Source organism: Quercus lobata, chromosome 11 (genome assembly GCF_001633185.2).
Source record: "Quercus lobata isolate SW786 chromosome 11, ValleyOak3.0 Primary Assembly, whole genome shotgun sequence".
Lineage (NCBI taxonomy): Eukaryota > Viridiplantae > Streptophyta > Magnoliopsida > Fagales > Fagaceae > Quercus > Quercus lobata.
Window position 1 is genome coordinate 48,133,442 of NC_044914.1, and position 16,880 is coordinate 48,150,321.

The 16,880-nt window shown below is 34.2% G+C and overlaps 1 pseudogene across 1 annotated transcript; it reads right to left on the reverse strand.

Annotated features, from left to right (window-relative positions):
• Positions 1-1,273: 1,273 nt before the first annotated feature.
• LOC115968807 lies at positions 1,274-16,334 on the reverse strand (annotated as a pseudogene). Its single transcript, XR_004086799.1, has 19 exons — positions 16,279-16,334; positions 15,993-16,162; positions 15,827-15,899; positions 14,815-14,880; positions 14,636-14,719; positions 13,601-13,678; positions 13,423-13,506; positions 13,021-13,100; positions 12,276-12,333; positions 11,846-12,148; positions 11,574-11,744; positions 9,631-9,896; positions 8,917-9,334; positions 7,474-7,725; positions 6,881-7,381; positions 5,906-5,997; positions 4,335-4,434; positions 2,643-2,787; positions 1,274-1,580 (listed from the first exon to the last, which is right to left on the reverse strand). The product of XR_004086799.1 is annotated as a valine--tRNA ligase, mitochondrial 1-like (transcript).
• Positions 16,335-16,880: the final 546 nt, after the last annotated feature.

Consider the following 16,880-nt stretch of genomic DNA (forward strand, 5'->3'; position numbering starts at 1 on the left):
TCACACAGCATAAGGCTTTGTTTGGTTGGGATGATGAAAAAGTGGATGAATGGAAAACAGAGGGGATGAAAAATGGAAGGATAAAAAAGATTAAGTTTTCCCTTGTGTGTTTTGTTGGAAGGATGGAAAAGTGGAGGGATAGAAAATCTTTTGTTTAGTTGAGAAGAAAATTATCAATGTCTAGAATATTTTTAGTTAAAAGCTGTGCGGATTTATTATCTTGCATGCAAACATGGGAAAAGGCAACTCTACAAAAGTCAAGAAGGAACAACAAAATACCATAAACAACCGAAGTCACAGACAATAGGGGCGGAGATTGCTCATTCAAGACCTGTATCATTGTAAGGGAATCACCCTCCGTAACAAATATTTCCTGAATGCCCATATCTTTAGCAAATTGGAAACCTACTTCAGAGGCCTTTGCTTCCACTTCAATAGCTCCCAAGGGTGCGTTAAAACTTCTTACTAAGGGCTGCTCTCAAATTGCCTCTCATTCCGAATGACAAACCCCATGCCAGTCGTTTTTTGAGTTGAAAGGGATGGGATGAAGGTTTCACTGTCACAACTCACAACAGATCCATATTCATCCAGATATTGAGATGCCACTGAACCAGTGCTCGTCCATCCTTGCTCTCCAAAAAATGACTTTGGCTAATTTATTGAAGATGCTCGTAGGCTCTTTTATATTTTATTTTTTACCAAGCAAATATGGGAAAGCCTATATAACTGCGAGTAGTGCTACAGCTAAAGCCTAAACTAAACAAGGGGACCATGAGTGACCCCCTATAATTCTAAATTTTTTTAATTATATATAAAAATAAATATATAATATTTAAAAGTATTAGGAAGAAAATTATACCTAGCCCAAATTTGTGGGCACTCTCTCCCAAATAGAGTTCAACACCCCTACTTCAAAAACTATTAAATTATTATGAATTGTCAATGGTTGGTAAGCATTATAAAATTAATCATCGCGCGAGCATTATTATGAAAGGCATTGATTGAAATCTATTTGGGTTTGTTTATAAAATCAAGGTAGTGTGTGGAATCTGATGGAGTACTAAAGTGCATATGGAGTGAATTCCTCTTAAGTTGTTTTTTAATTGCTCATTACTTAAACAAAATAATTATAATGGATATGTGTGTATAATTTATAATTGTTTTTTATAATGAACTCATTACTAACAAAGTTCTATAAAAATTATGCTTAAAATATATGTACAATATTCTTCAAAACAATATTACATAAAACATTGCAACATTATCCGTGCATTGCATGGACAACTTACTAATTTTCATTAAAGAATATAAACTTTTATGTTCACAATGATGAACACAAAGTGTTAAAAGAGTACAAAAGTAAAAAATAATAATAATAAAAATCTAAGAAAAATTTAGAACTCTAAAATATAAGAATAATGGGTAGAACCCCAAATTTGGGACCAACAAAAAAGAAATTCGAGCGAACAAAGGTTTTAGTTGATCCAAGGAGCTCTCCATATCTTCAAAAGTTGGTTTATTCCGCTCCTTCCAAACAAGCCACATCAACACTCATGATCTTGGACAGCCTGTCCTGTTGCCTGAAAAAAAAAAAAAATTAACATCAGCCAGCTGCAACATACAGTGCCGTGTATAAGAATAAAAATATTGAAATATTTCAGAATTGAATAAAGAACAATTGATGCTGATATGATCTTTCCGTGCCTGGCAATAAGACGGTTTCAAAGTCATCATTAGCCTTTTCATTTTCACTTTCAGGATATAGCCCTTATATTCTAGGATTGTAGAATTTCATTGCATAATCTTAACCACAAAAACTACTTTAAACGCTATAGAACCAATTGAAAAACAATACATTGTCCTTTCAGGTTTGACATTTTCAGTTGTGAGTCTTACGAGGAACAGTAGGCTTAGCCTTAACATAGAAGATGGTTTTTTTTTTTTTTCAACAAGTAAAAGGATATTTCATGAATGAGAGACTACTTCACAAGGTTGAACACAAAGTCTAAATAATAATAATAATATAAGCCTTAATATAAAAACTTGCCGTATACAAGTTATTTATCTGCTTAAAAACCACATATAAAAGTAACAATTAGAAAGAAATCTAATTCAGAATATAATAAAATTGGGCAATATCACTTCACACAAACTTCTTGACATGAAGAACAAATCCAATATAATTCATGGCCTTTTACATCCTGAACCCAGATTATAAGTATGTTGGCATTATCCCAACCATATTTCATTTCTCCATATGAACTGTACACTGATTGTAACAAAATGCCTATACCATGCAGTGTACAGGACAAATAAATACCTAATTAAAAGTTTAAAATCCAGGATCTACTGTAATATATATACTTTGATCAGAGGTGAAATTAATGAGTCTCATACGCAATTATACAAAAGCCAACAAATTTTGCCTCTTTATTTTTTTTGCCTAAAGAATGTAGAATTTTGCCTTTCTTTGATACAAAATCTTTTGCATAATGTTTTGAACCATTTTATGCGTTCCCAAACTTTACACCATTTCTTATTGTTTTTTCTAATTTCTACTTGTTAATTGGAAGTGCCACTTAAAATCCACCACCAATTTTAGAGAGAGATAAATATCAGAGAAATTTCCAGCAGAATCTTACTTTTGAATCTCATCCACTTTTTACCTTACTTTTCAAATTCTACCTTTGGAGAAAGAGTTCCTTGAAGCTCAAGATAAACAGAAAGGTTTTCATTTACAACAGATACCGCACATCCAGCCGTAGTCACATCATTCTCACTGATTACCTGTATAATATTTAGTTCACATTAGAGAAGTATTTTAATTAGAGGAAATGAACTAGCAATATGCAACACTGGCCTCCATTCAAAAGCAAGAATTAATATAGTCACACAGCATAAGGCTTTGTTTGGTTGGGATGATGAAAAAGTGGATGAATGGAAAACAGAGGGGATGAAAAATGAAAGGATAAAAAAGATTAAGTTTTCCCTTGTGTGTTTTATTGGAAGGATGGAAAAGTGGAGGGATAGAAAATCTTTTGTTTAGTTGAGAAGAAAAGTGAGGATGGAAAATTTTTTTTATAAATTTACTTTTATGCCCTTTCTACATTATAATTTCTTTGTAATTATTAAAAAACAAAAATATTACTTACTATCAAATAAAATTATGAGTCATTCCCCATCAACCCGCTTTCCTCCCCATTCTCTCCCCATATTGGGAGGATTCATTTTTAGTGGACCCAAGAAAAACACACCCAAGCCCCACCAAAATCCACTCCCATCTCCCCTAGTTACCAAAAACATAAAAAATAGGATATCCCTCCCCTTTTCCCTCATTAGTTTTCCATCCCCCAATAATCACCCCAGCTAAACAAATGCTAATGGTCAACTTCAGTATCTTATTCAATCATATGATAAAAAGTTTAGGGGTTGTTGGCCAAGGTTTTTTCATCACTCAATTTCCATCATTCATAACTCATCACTCAATTTTTCACACCCATTTGGCATCATCACCCAATTTCTATTACTCAATATTTTTCACACTATTTGTGGGCCCATACCTATCAACCGGTGCAGCTTTTTCTCTTTTTTTTTTTTTTTTTTGGTTTTTAGTACCCAAACTCACCGAAGCTATATAAAAAAAAAAAAAAAAAAAAAAAAAAAAAAAAAAAACCAGAACTGAAGACCGAACAAGTGAAAAAAAAAAAGTCAAAAGGTGGTCAAAAGCTGCGACTGTGGGTTCCTCCATGTGTGTTTATTTACAAAAATGCCATTGAGTTATGAGTTATGAAAACTGAAAACAGTCTTTGGTTGTTTTCAGTTTCCATAACTCATAACTCAAAAATCAGAGAATTGAGTGATGAAAATAGAGTTATGAAAACAAAGTTATCGTTCGCCAAACAACCTTTTTGCTATGGGTCCCACCATTTTTGAGTTATGAGTTATGGAAACTAAGAATTGAGTTATGAAAACTTGCAATCCAAACAGCCCCTTATTCACCCAACTAAATGGATAGACAGACATTAGCAGAATAACTTCTCAGGAGCATTTTAATACAAAGACACATATGTAACCACGTGGCTACAAAGACTTCACTAAAATGAGACATACAACACAAAGGCAGACAAAGCAAATCAGAAAACATCATCTTGTCCATGGATTGAGAACTTCAATATGTAGAAGAAGTTTGGCAACTAAGAATCCATAAAGCATGTCTGAAATGGGTGTGTATATATGTGTGTGTGTGTTTGTGTGTGAATGTATCTTTTTTTTATAAGTAATGCCTCAAACATGAATATACAAGAGCTACTTTAAGAGCAACATACGTGACATACCCTCAAAGATGATAAATTGGCAAGAGTAGTAATTTCCAGTTCATGGCTTTTAATAATCTCTGCAAATTCCGAATCTCTGCAAAGCACAAGAGCTGCTTGCCTGAAGACAGAAGAATCATAGCCAGAATTAGGGAATCTTGTAACGTAAAAATTTTTAATCAGAAAAATTCAATTTTTTTTAGGTAAGAAGTTACACATGCACCTAGCACTTGCAAGGTGAGGAGATGTCAATTGAGCTAAAGCTCATTAGCGACAAATTCAGATAAAATAAAATAAACTTACACAGATTTACATTTACAGGCACTCTATTTGATCAGAAAGATGGGAAAGGAAAATTTGAATTTCACCAGAACTCAGTTTGATTAGTATGAAATTCTTTTTATTGTAAGTTATGCAGTTAATGAGTTGTGAACCCACAACCTCACCCTCCACTCCTTATGTATGAGAGGAGAAACCATTTGAGTTACTGCTCATTGGCAATTTCATTAGTGTGAAATTTATCTCATATGACCTCTTCTAGACCCTGCAAAAGTGGGAACTTTGTGCACTGAGTACAACCTTTTTTATGAGTTAGGATTTGGGGGTCAAGACAGACACATGGGTTAAGAATGAGGTAGAACTAGAAGTGCCTCTTAGAGCCCTGTCTAGATTACTTTTGCCACCACTTTCCCTCAATTACAAAAGAGAAAAACGGAGAACTTTTTCCTCTCTTCTCCTATCATTTTTTTTCCTCATGAGATATTGATTTCAATCATTGCATCCGATCCCACAATTCACATTTGATCCTCATTTCTACAAAGTTCTGTTTGCTAAATAAAAATTTGGAAAACAAAATTCATAAAGTTTAATAATTCTCTCTTAGTTATTTTTGACTTCAAATAATAAATAAATAAAGAAACTGGGCAAATACATCAGGAATCATAAAATAAAGAATTGATTTTATATGTTTTGCCATATTCTCTCAACAACCAAATAAAAAACAAGGGGATCGAAACCACATCATTCTCAAGTGGGCCTTAAGGTTTTAAAAACATACATTGTTACCAATTATTCCCTAAATAAAGACCAAAATAACTTTCTTTTGCAATTCCGCTTAGCAGGAACCATAGAACATTGGGAACCCTCAAAAGACAATAAAGACAAACAACGCAAGGAAGAGAACCTATAAGTGCTAACTGCTAGGAATGAGTTTTTGAGGGAGTGAAGATCCCTATCCATATGATGAAAATGCTGTTTCCAAGATCATCCTTTTTAAGCTTTTAGTTTGGTGTCCTAAATGGGATCCTCCTTGACCTTTTGGAATTAGATGTTTTCAGTTCTGGGCTTTAATTACATCAAGGCTTTGCCATTTGGATAATCTTGGCATACCATATCCCAGACTCTTTCTCTAATTAGTATTCTACCTTCTTTTTTTATTTATTTATTGAAATTGAGAATTTGAGTTTTGCTTAACAAAAAGAAAGTGCAATGGTAAGCAAAAGAATAATTAGTTGATGCAAAAAACAAATGAAAGAAGAGGAATTTTTTTTTTTTTTAATTTAAAAAAAAAAAAAAAATTTGATTTCATGTACCTTTCACGTCTTTCATTTGCAAGTGACCTAAGAGATTTCACTGCAGAATCTACAAGATCCATATCATATTCCACCCTTTTATTTCTCCAGCCCTGAGATAACATGAAGACATCAAAAGATTGATAATATGAATTATAAATCAAATAGTTACCATCATATCCTTTTCAAACAACTTATGAAGTTTATCATACTTTCCCTCCATTCAATAGTGTTGGTATTCTACTCCATTTAAGATATCCAAAAATGCTGTCTGCTTTATAAATTAATAATCACAATTCTATAACTTTCCTAAAAGATCCTTTAATTTATTTGACCCATTTTTCATTTGGCTTTACTTAAGTTTATATTAAGGAGGGTAGTTTTGAAAACTTATAATTTTATATTTAAAAGATAATGTGTCAAATGATGCTCCTTTAAAAAAGTAGAAGTTTCTAAATAGGACCAACAATATGAGATGGAGGGAGCAATAAACCAGAAGCCATGATTCATGGCAAAACATGCCAATCAATTTTTCACCAAATCCTTGGTCACTATTTGAATCAAAGAGTGAACTATAAAAGAAAGTGTAAGTAGTGAGAGGGCAATCCCTTCATTACCAAGAACAATATTACGTGTCAAAATTTATTAAATTTAACTAACAGAATACTTTTGGTTGAAAGAGCCTTCCTGCTATACATTAGATGTCAAGCCCCACATCCAAGTCATCCATCTAATGGTCTACCTTGTCTCTCTCTTTCTTTCGTTCTTTTTTTATTGGTATGAACCCACAGTTGCACCCTCCACCTTACTCTTACAAGGGGAGGAGGAACCATCCAATGGTTCACCCTATCTGTGGTCTAATTTTCTCTTTCAAACTAAAAAATTACATGACCTCTACAACTGGTAGTTAGTGATAATATTATATTGAATCTTTACAATATTGAATCAATCGTGGACATCAAATGATAATAACATTATATTAAAAACCTAACTTACCTCTACAATTGATGGATACTTGCACATCATAATTGATTCTATCGCTGTCTGGTCCCTTGATGAAGGAAGGCGCTGCCATAATTCTTCTGTAACATATGGCATAAAAGGATGAAGCAATCGCAACCCATTGTCAAGACATAACCAAAGTGTGTCTCAAGCAGAACTTCTCGCAGACTCAAACTCTGGATCATTCCCGGTAAAGAAAGGCTTAATTGCTTCAATAAAAACATCACACAGTTGGTATTGCCACCATGAATACACAGTACTTGCTGCATTTGAGAGTTCATACAACTCCAAAGCCGTAATAGTTTTGGATATGGCTTTGCTTAATAATGAGAGTATCCATTGACAGCTAAATGGCAATTTATCCGGATTTACATTTGCGGGCGGAACATAATCATTTCCAAACTTGCTAATAGCAAATCGTACAGCATTCCACAATTTATTACACCACTGACGATACCCAACCACTCTTTGGATATCCAGATTTATTTTATCAGACTGCAAGACAAAATGATTACTTATATCAGTAATTCAATTAAAGGAAACAGGAAAAAAAAAAAGGTGATAGAAAGATGGCTAAAGAAATGAACCTGAGCTGTGTAAGAAATAAGTGCGAAGCGGAGAGCATCTGTACCACATTCGGGAATACCATTAGGAAAGTCTTTCCCGTGTCCCTCTTTAGCAACAGTCAGTTCCTTTGGATCTAAGTTACCTTCCTCTAGCCTCTTATGAAGACCTTCCAAGGATATCCCATTTATTACTTCAAGTGGATCAATGACATTTCCCAGGGACATAGACATCTTGCGCCCATGTGCATCACGAATCATGGGATGCAAATAAACCTACATAGAGTTTAAGGTGCTTCAATCAAATCACGTCACCTCAATTATTATAATAGATTTGCACAGGAAAATGTACACCATATAGAAAATAAATAAATAAATTCCAATATACTGACTACATTTTTTTATGACTTAATAACTTATGCATAGTCGACTCCTATTGTTCTATTGCGAATCCATAGCAAACCCCATTTGGACTAAGGCTTTATAGCTATTGTTCAAATAAAGCATCTTATGCATCCGTATGGGATTGAACTAATGAACTCACACTAGCTCTTGTTTACAGATGGAGATGGCATTTGATCCAAAGAGAATTGGCATACATAAATGCATGTATACATATCTGCAAGCAGCTTTAACTGGTACTTGTGGCACAACCACATATATCAAATATGTTACAGCCACTAGACTGAAATTGGGCAAGAGCATTCATAGTTCCTCACCATAACCCTCAACCCTGTTAATGGTATGATATAAACTTACAAAGGACAAGAAATATTTAGGCCCCATTTTTTGAGTTTTAAACTGTAAACTCGGGGAAGGAGGTTCTTTCTTTGTTTTATGATCATCTGGTAATGTAGCTCCCAAATGTTTCTGGTGTCATGGAAAGTAAACACACCACAATGTATCTGAGAAGTTTCCCAGTGGCCACAACAAAAGAGCCTTGCACAAATTCAAGTATGCATATTATTGATGGAGTGAACATCAGGTCAAAAGATGGAGATTATGTGACAGACCATAAGGACCTTTTCTTGTTTCACTTCCATCATTTCAGAGTACAAACGCAGCCTTTGGTCATATCTTGAGGATATATATCCCTTACTGCTCAATATTGACAAGAAACCATTCATCCTTCATCTGAACATACAGATGTATCTTTTTATTAGTAATGTACACATCAAATAATATCTCTTGAAACCAGAACCTCTGTGGCTATCCCCACCAAATTATTATGGGGAGAAGGTCTAACTTGAGCAAGAGCAAAGGAGCAACTACCATCTGAATAAATCCTGAACTTTAAGCTATTGTCATATTTAGTCTGAGTATATTATGTAGTTAACAAATATTTGTCTTATAATATTATATTGAATCTTTAGTCAAATGTCAAGTTATAGGCTGTGTATTATGCAACTTAGGACAAAAATAATCATAACATGGCTCTAAAGATATAATAGGGCAAGGTCAAGTTACCTTTCTAAAAGGTACATCTCCAGATTCACCACCCAACTTCATTCCTAGCATTACCATGCGAGCAACCCAGAAAAATAGAATATCATGGCCAGTTTCCAAAACTGAAGTCGGATAAAATGCCTTTAGATCTTCTGTATCATCTGGCCAGCCCAAAACTGTTAATGGAAAGAGACCAGAAGAAAACCATGTATCAAGCACATCAGGATCTTGACTTAAGAGAAACTTCTTCCCATTATATTTTTGACTAGCCTCCTCCTAAGCCTCATCCTCATTTCTTGCAACCACCCAGTGGTCACGGTCATTGTAAGCACCCAATTCCTTCAGCTCATCATCCTCCAGAGTGACATACCATGCAAGGACACGGTGACCCCACCAAAGTTGCCTTGAGACACACCAATCACGAATGTTTTCAAGCCATCTGTGATGTTTAAGACCCAAATAATCAGTTTTTTAAGTATAGAATAACGTGTCAAAAATAGATATGCTAAAAAGCAACTTAAATGGAGCACGCCTGGCAGATTATAAGTCATAACCCACCAAGATACTTCCAAAATAACTCTTTTTCAAAAAAACAGTGCAGAACAACCTTAAGAAAGTAAGTTGCATCAGGCAAGGACATCATCTGGTCCATATTCTGCACTGCTTTTCAGTATGTATTTACTCCTTATGATGTGAACACATTACAAAGCAAGGTGAGAAGATATGTAAGACCACCTCTTCCAGTCAGCAGCATACTGTTTCGGGATGATCTCAATCTTCTTGTCCTCGACAGCATTAAGGGCTTGCCTTGCCATACTATCGCATTTAACACACCCTTGGGGCTTTGAAAGTGGCTCCACAACATCGTTGGTTAGGGCTTGCCTCTCCATACTATTGCATTTAACATACCATTGGGGCTTTGAAAGTGGCTCAACAACATCATTGGTTCTTGAACATATGCCAAGACGCATGTCATTACCTTTAGCACCTCTATAAAGACCCTAAATGCAAAGAAATAAAAACATTGTGTAATAAATAGTATCACACATGCAGAATAGATAAACATAGAATAGCTGTTATATTATGTTGTATATTGTCTATACAAGTGAAATAAACTTGTGCAGCCTTTAACTTTCGTTTCTTTTTTTCTGTAAGGTAACTTGTGCAGCCCTTATACAAATAATAAAAAAAGAACACAAATAATATAAACTTGCAGTGTTACATGAAGTGGTCAAACAAATTTTGAATTGGACACAAATTACATGAATATAGGATAAATATAACGTCATACAGAGAGAATTTATCAAAAATGCTTTCAGACACCAAGAACAGAGCATTAAGTGTCCGTTTGGTTTGCGCATCTGATGTTTTTGGCTTTTTTTTTCTTGAACTGTTCATGGGACATGAACAGTGTATTTAGGCCAATGAACAGTTCTGAACAGTAGTGAACAGTAATAAACAGTAACCAGAAATTATTTTTTTTATTCTTTTCAGTTTTTAGCAAAATAAGCGGTATCCAAACGCACACTAAACCTACATATCAAAACAAAAACAAAAAAAAGAACAGTGTAACTATACTAACATGACAATAGTCCAATCCTGATATAGAAAAACTAACATGGTGGAGCAAATTTTAGCCAAATAAAAAATTTTCCAGAACAAAATTCGTATAGCAACCTACACTGAAAACAAAAGACCACCGTAAATCCTTTGTCACTCTCTCTCTCTCTCTCTCTCTCTCTCATGAACCACAATGGAGCTAAAAAAATACTTCTAGAGAATCAAAAATTCATATTAAGATTATCTTATGCTTCAGTTGAACCAGTAATTCATAGTGTTTGTTCACTAACACAAGCCACTTCGTCCTACAAAACAAGAAAATCTGCTAACTAAGAGCCAGTTTGGTCAGGCTTTTTTCAGCCTTTTTTGTTTTCATTTTCTAAAACTCATGGACCCCAACAGTGTGATCTAAAGATTATAAATAATAAAAGAAACAGGAAACAAACAAAAAATGGACTTTACTACTGGTACAGCTACAGCACCCCACACAGGGATTTGTTTTATTTTTTAATTTCATTAATTTATTTCTATTTATTAAGAATGACCGATCTCTCTCTCTCTCTCTCTCTCTCTCTTCCCATTACTATCAGATGGAAACTCTGTCACTCTGTCTTCGTTCTTTAAATTTTTTCCCCTTGTACTGTTCTCTCTCACTCGTTACACCAACTCTTCCAAAACATGGTTTTGTAGACAAGACAACCTCTTATCCATTAGAATTAGGAACATAGTAAAAAAAAAAAATTTGATTATGATATTTCCCTACATTAGATATATTAGATTTAAACTCTATACACACGATAATTATAATTAGAATTTGGAGCCTCTCACCTTTATTGTACTTCTACACATGACGAAATCATCTTAAGAAACTTTTCCTCGTCTTTTTTCCAATAATTATAATTAGAAAATAACTTCCAAGGTAGATCTCTCTAGCATAAAACCATATTAATTCTCTGACATTAAGTTTCATTTCGTGTCTTAACCTATGTTCAATCACCCTCACCCAAAGTTCCATAATGTGACTTACAAAAAATATGTTATATCTAGAATATAATTTTTATAGCCTCAGACAGAATTAAGTTAATTAACTTATATACACATTTATGTAGCACCAATACCTTCTTTTGTAATGATTCAATAACTGCCTCTCGAGCTTTAAATCGTGGCATCCCTGCAAACTCTGAGCCACCACTGCTGTTTATTTTCCCATCATCAGTAAAAATGTTGATGGACTCACAATTATGACACTCTTTAAATTCAAAATCATTCAGGTCATGAGCCGGGGTAACCTGTAGGATCATTCATGGAATATGAGTTATTGCATCCTAGAAACATAAAATTTAGAAGGAAATTTTAATGCAAGTTTCGATAGCCATTAAAATAATTTTACCTTAACAGCACCTGTCCCAAACTTCGGATCAACAAGAGTCGCATCACAAACTATAGGAAGCTTTCTTCCATTAGAGGGATGAATGGCAAATTTTCCATGAAGATGATTGTACCTTGGATCATCAGGATGTATAGCAATTGCTGTATCTCCAAGCATAGTTTCCACTCTAGTAGTAGCCACAACAATTTCACCAAGCTCCCCTTCCAAAGGGTAAGCAAATGAAGTTAAAACACCAAATTCCACAGGTTTCTCATATCCTGGAACATTTAGTAAAGTCCTTTCTTTGATTTCAATATGCTCTACCTTCAAGAACAAGTAACTTCAATAAATTCAGAGTCCATGAAAGGCCTTTTTTTTTTTTTTTAATTTAAAAAAAAAAAAATCTAAAAGAATTCATTATAAAAACTGCATGCTAGAGGACATGACTTACCTCAATATCAGATATAGCAGTCCGTAACACACAATCCCAATTCACTAGATGTTCACCTCTGCGAGAAAAGGATGTAATAGAGAAACTTCAAACAGCAGACAAATAGCATTATAAGTCAATGAGAGATTCAAGGTTTTGAGGTTACACCAGGGTTCAACTAAAGAGCAAACCAAGATTCAACCGGAGTCATACCATGATGACATAATAATAACTAATTAATACGAAATTAAATTTGAAAAATTAGCAATCTTGACCAAGACAATATTTAGATAGGTTCAACCACTAGGCTTCACCCTGATGGGTAAAGGTGTTGTAAAGTTAAAAGAAAAATATGAATGCTAGGAAAGTTTAAAATTATTAACTTAAGAATTAATAACAATCATTTATACAATGAAATATGTAAAGCCCTCAAAAGTAAATTTAGCATATTTAATATTTCTTACAAACAACATGCAGTAAAAAGGCCACTTTTCTTTTATTTTCTCTTATTGGGCGATTTAAAAGGGATGGGGTTGGGGGGGGGGGGGGGGTGTTCGGAATCATCTCAGTAGGAAGCTTCTGATATTATTGTTGGCCAACACTAATTTACTATCTGTATCCAAATTTAGGTCAGAACTTTGAAACAGAACTTAATTCAGAGGCAGAACACATTTCAAAAATTATGAATAAAGCTATTTCAAAAAAAAAAAACATGGATGACCACCATGATAAAGAATACACAAGTTCCCCTGATGTCAAAGCATACCTATAAACAAGTTCTTCCTTGTAAAGCCTAACAAAAGCTTCGGTCACAGCTCTTGATCTTTTCTCATCCATTGTGAAGCACTGAAAAGAAGAAAAATGTGCAAAATCACTCAGAGAATGGGGGAAGAAGAAAGAATAAGAGATTCGTGACTGAATCTGATAGAAAAAAAAAAAAGAAAATCATTAAGAATGGTATGCTTTATCCATAGATGGTAGAGCAGAGGACTGAATGTCCTTGTTCACCAGTTCAGATTTGATTGCTGGAACATGATTAATTTGTATGAGTATCCATTTTACAGATTAATTGATATGGGCCAACATATACATTTATTAATATTATATATCACGATACATAACTATCTATGGACAAAGTAAAAATGGTTATATCAAACTGAACCCTTACCTCACAAGACCAATCTAGAGAGGCACCCAAACAACGTAATTGTTGTAAAATGGTGCCACCGTACTTGTTTTTCCAATCCCAGACCTTTCAACACAATATAATGGAAACATCAGGATAAATGTGTGCGTGTGTGTGTGTGTGAGAGAGAGAGAGAGAGGGAGAGAGAGTTTGAACTCACTTCAGATATGAATTTCTCTCGACCAATGTCATGCCTGGTTAATTTTCTTTCACGAATTATCTTCTTTTCCACAACAACCTAAAAAGATTAAGTAAAAAGAATAAAACACCTCAGATTGTGGCAAATAGCCTGTACTGTAAATAACATTCAAATTCATTTACAACTTGCAAGCATAAGTATATATTTGTTGGAAGGGTAAAGCAAGCTTGAAAATGGGCTATTAGCCAAAGATGCTTATTGAAAGGCATATGACATATAATAAGTTCAAGCCTGACAATGCCATCTAGTCATATGGTTGGACCCATTCAAAGGTCCTCCCTAGACACAGATTCGGTCCAAAGCCAATTCAGATTGATTTATGCAAAACATTGGGCGCAGAATGCAGAGGCCACATATAGCTTTCAGTTTCCTACAAAGCTTCGGGGTAAAAATAAGCAAAAGCAGCAGTCCTGATGTCTCTTTGGGGCTGAATGGTGAGGGCTGAATTCAGTCAATTAAAGGATGATAACATGTGTGAGGGTCAGTGCTGGTAGAACATCTTATAAATAAGTTGGATGCACACAGAGCCTTCTGTGTGCATTATGCTACCGAGTTATATGGCTCCTACCAATCCCCACAAACCTTTAACAACCAAAGATCTCACAGGATGTTGGATGCACGGATAGCATTCATACAGCATCATGCCACTGATTAATATGTGGCCTCACTCTCCCCAACCCAAAAGATGCCCACTAACATTCTCAAAGCTACATGTCATTGAGCAATATAGAACTGCAAAAAGCTAAATGCTCACTGTGATGACCCAAATTTGATTGTGTTCTGTGGGTGTGTAATGAGTACATCGAGCATATACTAGGTAGATCTAGTCTTTATTAACAACCACAAGAAGCTACAGTTGTGTCTAGTCCTTTTTGAGGTATAAGGCAGATGTTGGCACTTTTCCTTGGGTTGTTACACTCAAGGTCAACAGTAAACAGAAATTTTAAAAACCATAATATACTAACAACTTGTTTAAATAGGAAAAGGAATAAGAACCTGTGTTGCAATCCCAGCATGGTCCATACCAGGAACCCACAAGGTATTGTATCCAGACATTCTCCGCCAGCAAATAATCGTATCCTACACGTAGTATATACCAATTCATATTAAAAAAAACCCACAAGGAAGATGGAAGATGTATAGCATAAACATAAAATTTTAGGAAACCACAGGACCTCTACAGCAGCAGTAAGGGCATGGCCTATATGGAGGGCACCAGTCACGTTTGGAGGTGGCAAGATCTGCAAAATAAAAGAACTGAGTCAAGAACAGAAATTATGAGTACACAACCAGGTAATTTAATTAAATATACATACTTGTATCTTACTCCTTTCGGTTAAACTTGCATTTAACTTAATCAATTCGTCTTTACATGTTGCATAGCACGCTTCATACATTTCTTTTACATTTGTACATTTATACTTATGAGAATTCTCAAGATTATAATGCATTCATTTTTTATTTTTTATTTTTTATTTTATAGGTAAGATTATATTGCATTTATCAAATGGCTAAATTCTCAAGATTAAAATTTTTACATACATAATCAATTCATACTTCATAGGAGTTAAACAGACAGTTAGTACCAAAAACTCAAATGGCCAGAATGTATGGGCAAACTTAACCAGTCATAGCTCAAATCCTAATAAACTAATTGACAATGAATTGAGTAAAATTTTACAAGAAATAGTTTTTTGCCAACAAAACTTCTTGTTAGACAGGCAGAAAACAAATCATAGTAAATATTCCTCAGTCTCATCCATATTAGTTACTATTCTCATCTCTGCTATTCAAATCCCTCCAATTTACAACCTCATCCTACATTGCAACCAAATCCTAGGAGCTGGGCTTCAATTCTGTGTTGTCACAATTGCATCACTACTTGATAATTTCTTTGTATTCCAGTCAGTTGCAAAAATATACAAGCCCTTATCAATAGTTTGCTTTGCTTATCAATAGTTTGCTTTGCTTCTCAGAAAAATTTTAACCATATTCTTCAATATTCTAGAGATGTTAAAAACCACCCAAGATGCACATGAAAGTTGTTTTCAAATCTAATTCACACCAAAGTCACTATTTGTTTCTGTTCAAAATTTCCTTTGTGATAGGAAAACAAAAAACATTAACGAATGAAAATGTTCTTATAATTCCAGAAATTTTTTTAAAGAATTCCAGAAAGAAACTCACGATAACAAATGGGGGTTTGGAGCTCTTCGCATCTGCAACAAAGAACCCAGATTTCTCTCACCATGCATACCACCTAGATCAGCAAAATCAAGGATGAAAATACTACAAAAGTTTCAATTATGATCAATTTCATACAGGAAGAGATTAAAAGAAAAACAACACATACGATTTCTCAACTGCAGTAGGACTGTACTGCTTTGCCATTTGACTAGACAGTCTTTTCTTCTCGCCAAAAGGTGTTTCAGGGTCAAAAAAGTCCTCAGAATTCTCTTCCTTCCCCCCACGCTTCACCATTTTCTTTTCACTCTTTTTTCTATTAGTTGATGTTTGTTGCGCCTAAAAATAAATGGAACACACTAATCATTATACACAATCCTCATATGCATCAATAATTCATTAAAGCAAGTCATACAAATATATGATCCACTCTACAAAAAATATGTTCTTGTTACCTGCAGTTTAGCAGCTTTCTCTAAAGCCTTTTGCTTTTTCAATTCTTTCTCCCTTGCCTGCCAGAAAATTATGCATTCAATTTGACCAATAATTATCTTTAAAAAAGGTTAAAAGTTATTCCCACGGAGAAAATAACTTTCAAGAATAAAATGCAATGTTTTACTGCAAATTTAGGGGTCATTTGGTATATGTGTTTAAACACATGTTTTCAGTTCTTAAACAATATTTTATGCATTTTCACACACCTTTTCACCCACACGTATTTCTAAAAAATACAAACAACGCTACTAAAATAATGTTAACAAACGGCCCCTTACTTTCTATCCAATTCTTGTTCTAAAAGAGAAAATAATTGAAGTAAAGAAAAGTTACTATTACAAAAATATAATAAGAAAATGGAAGTAAGAAAACATAATATATACCATACTAGGGTTAAAGATATTAGGTTTATAAGTAAATTATGTGTAATGGTCCAAGAGATCTAATTATGTTGTAAGCTCAAGTAAACCTAACCCTAGCTTCTATATATACCATACTTGGGTTCATTGTAATCTAAAAAGTATGGACACTTCATTTGGAGTGTTGTACCCGCGTCAAATCC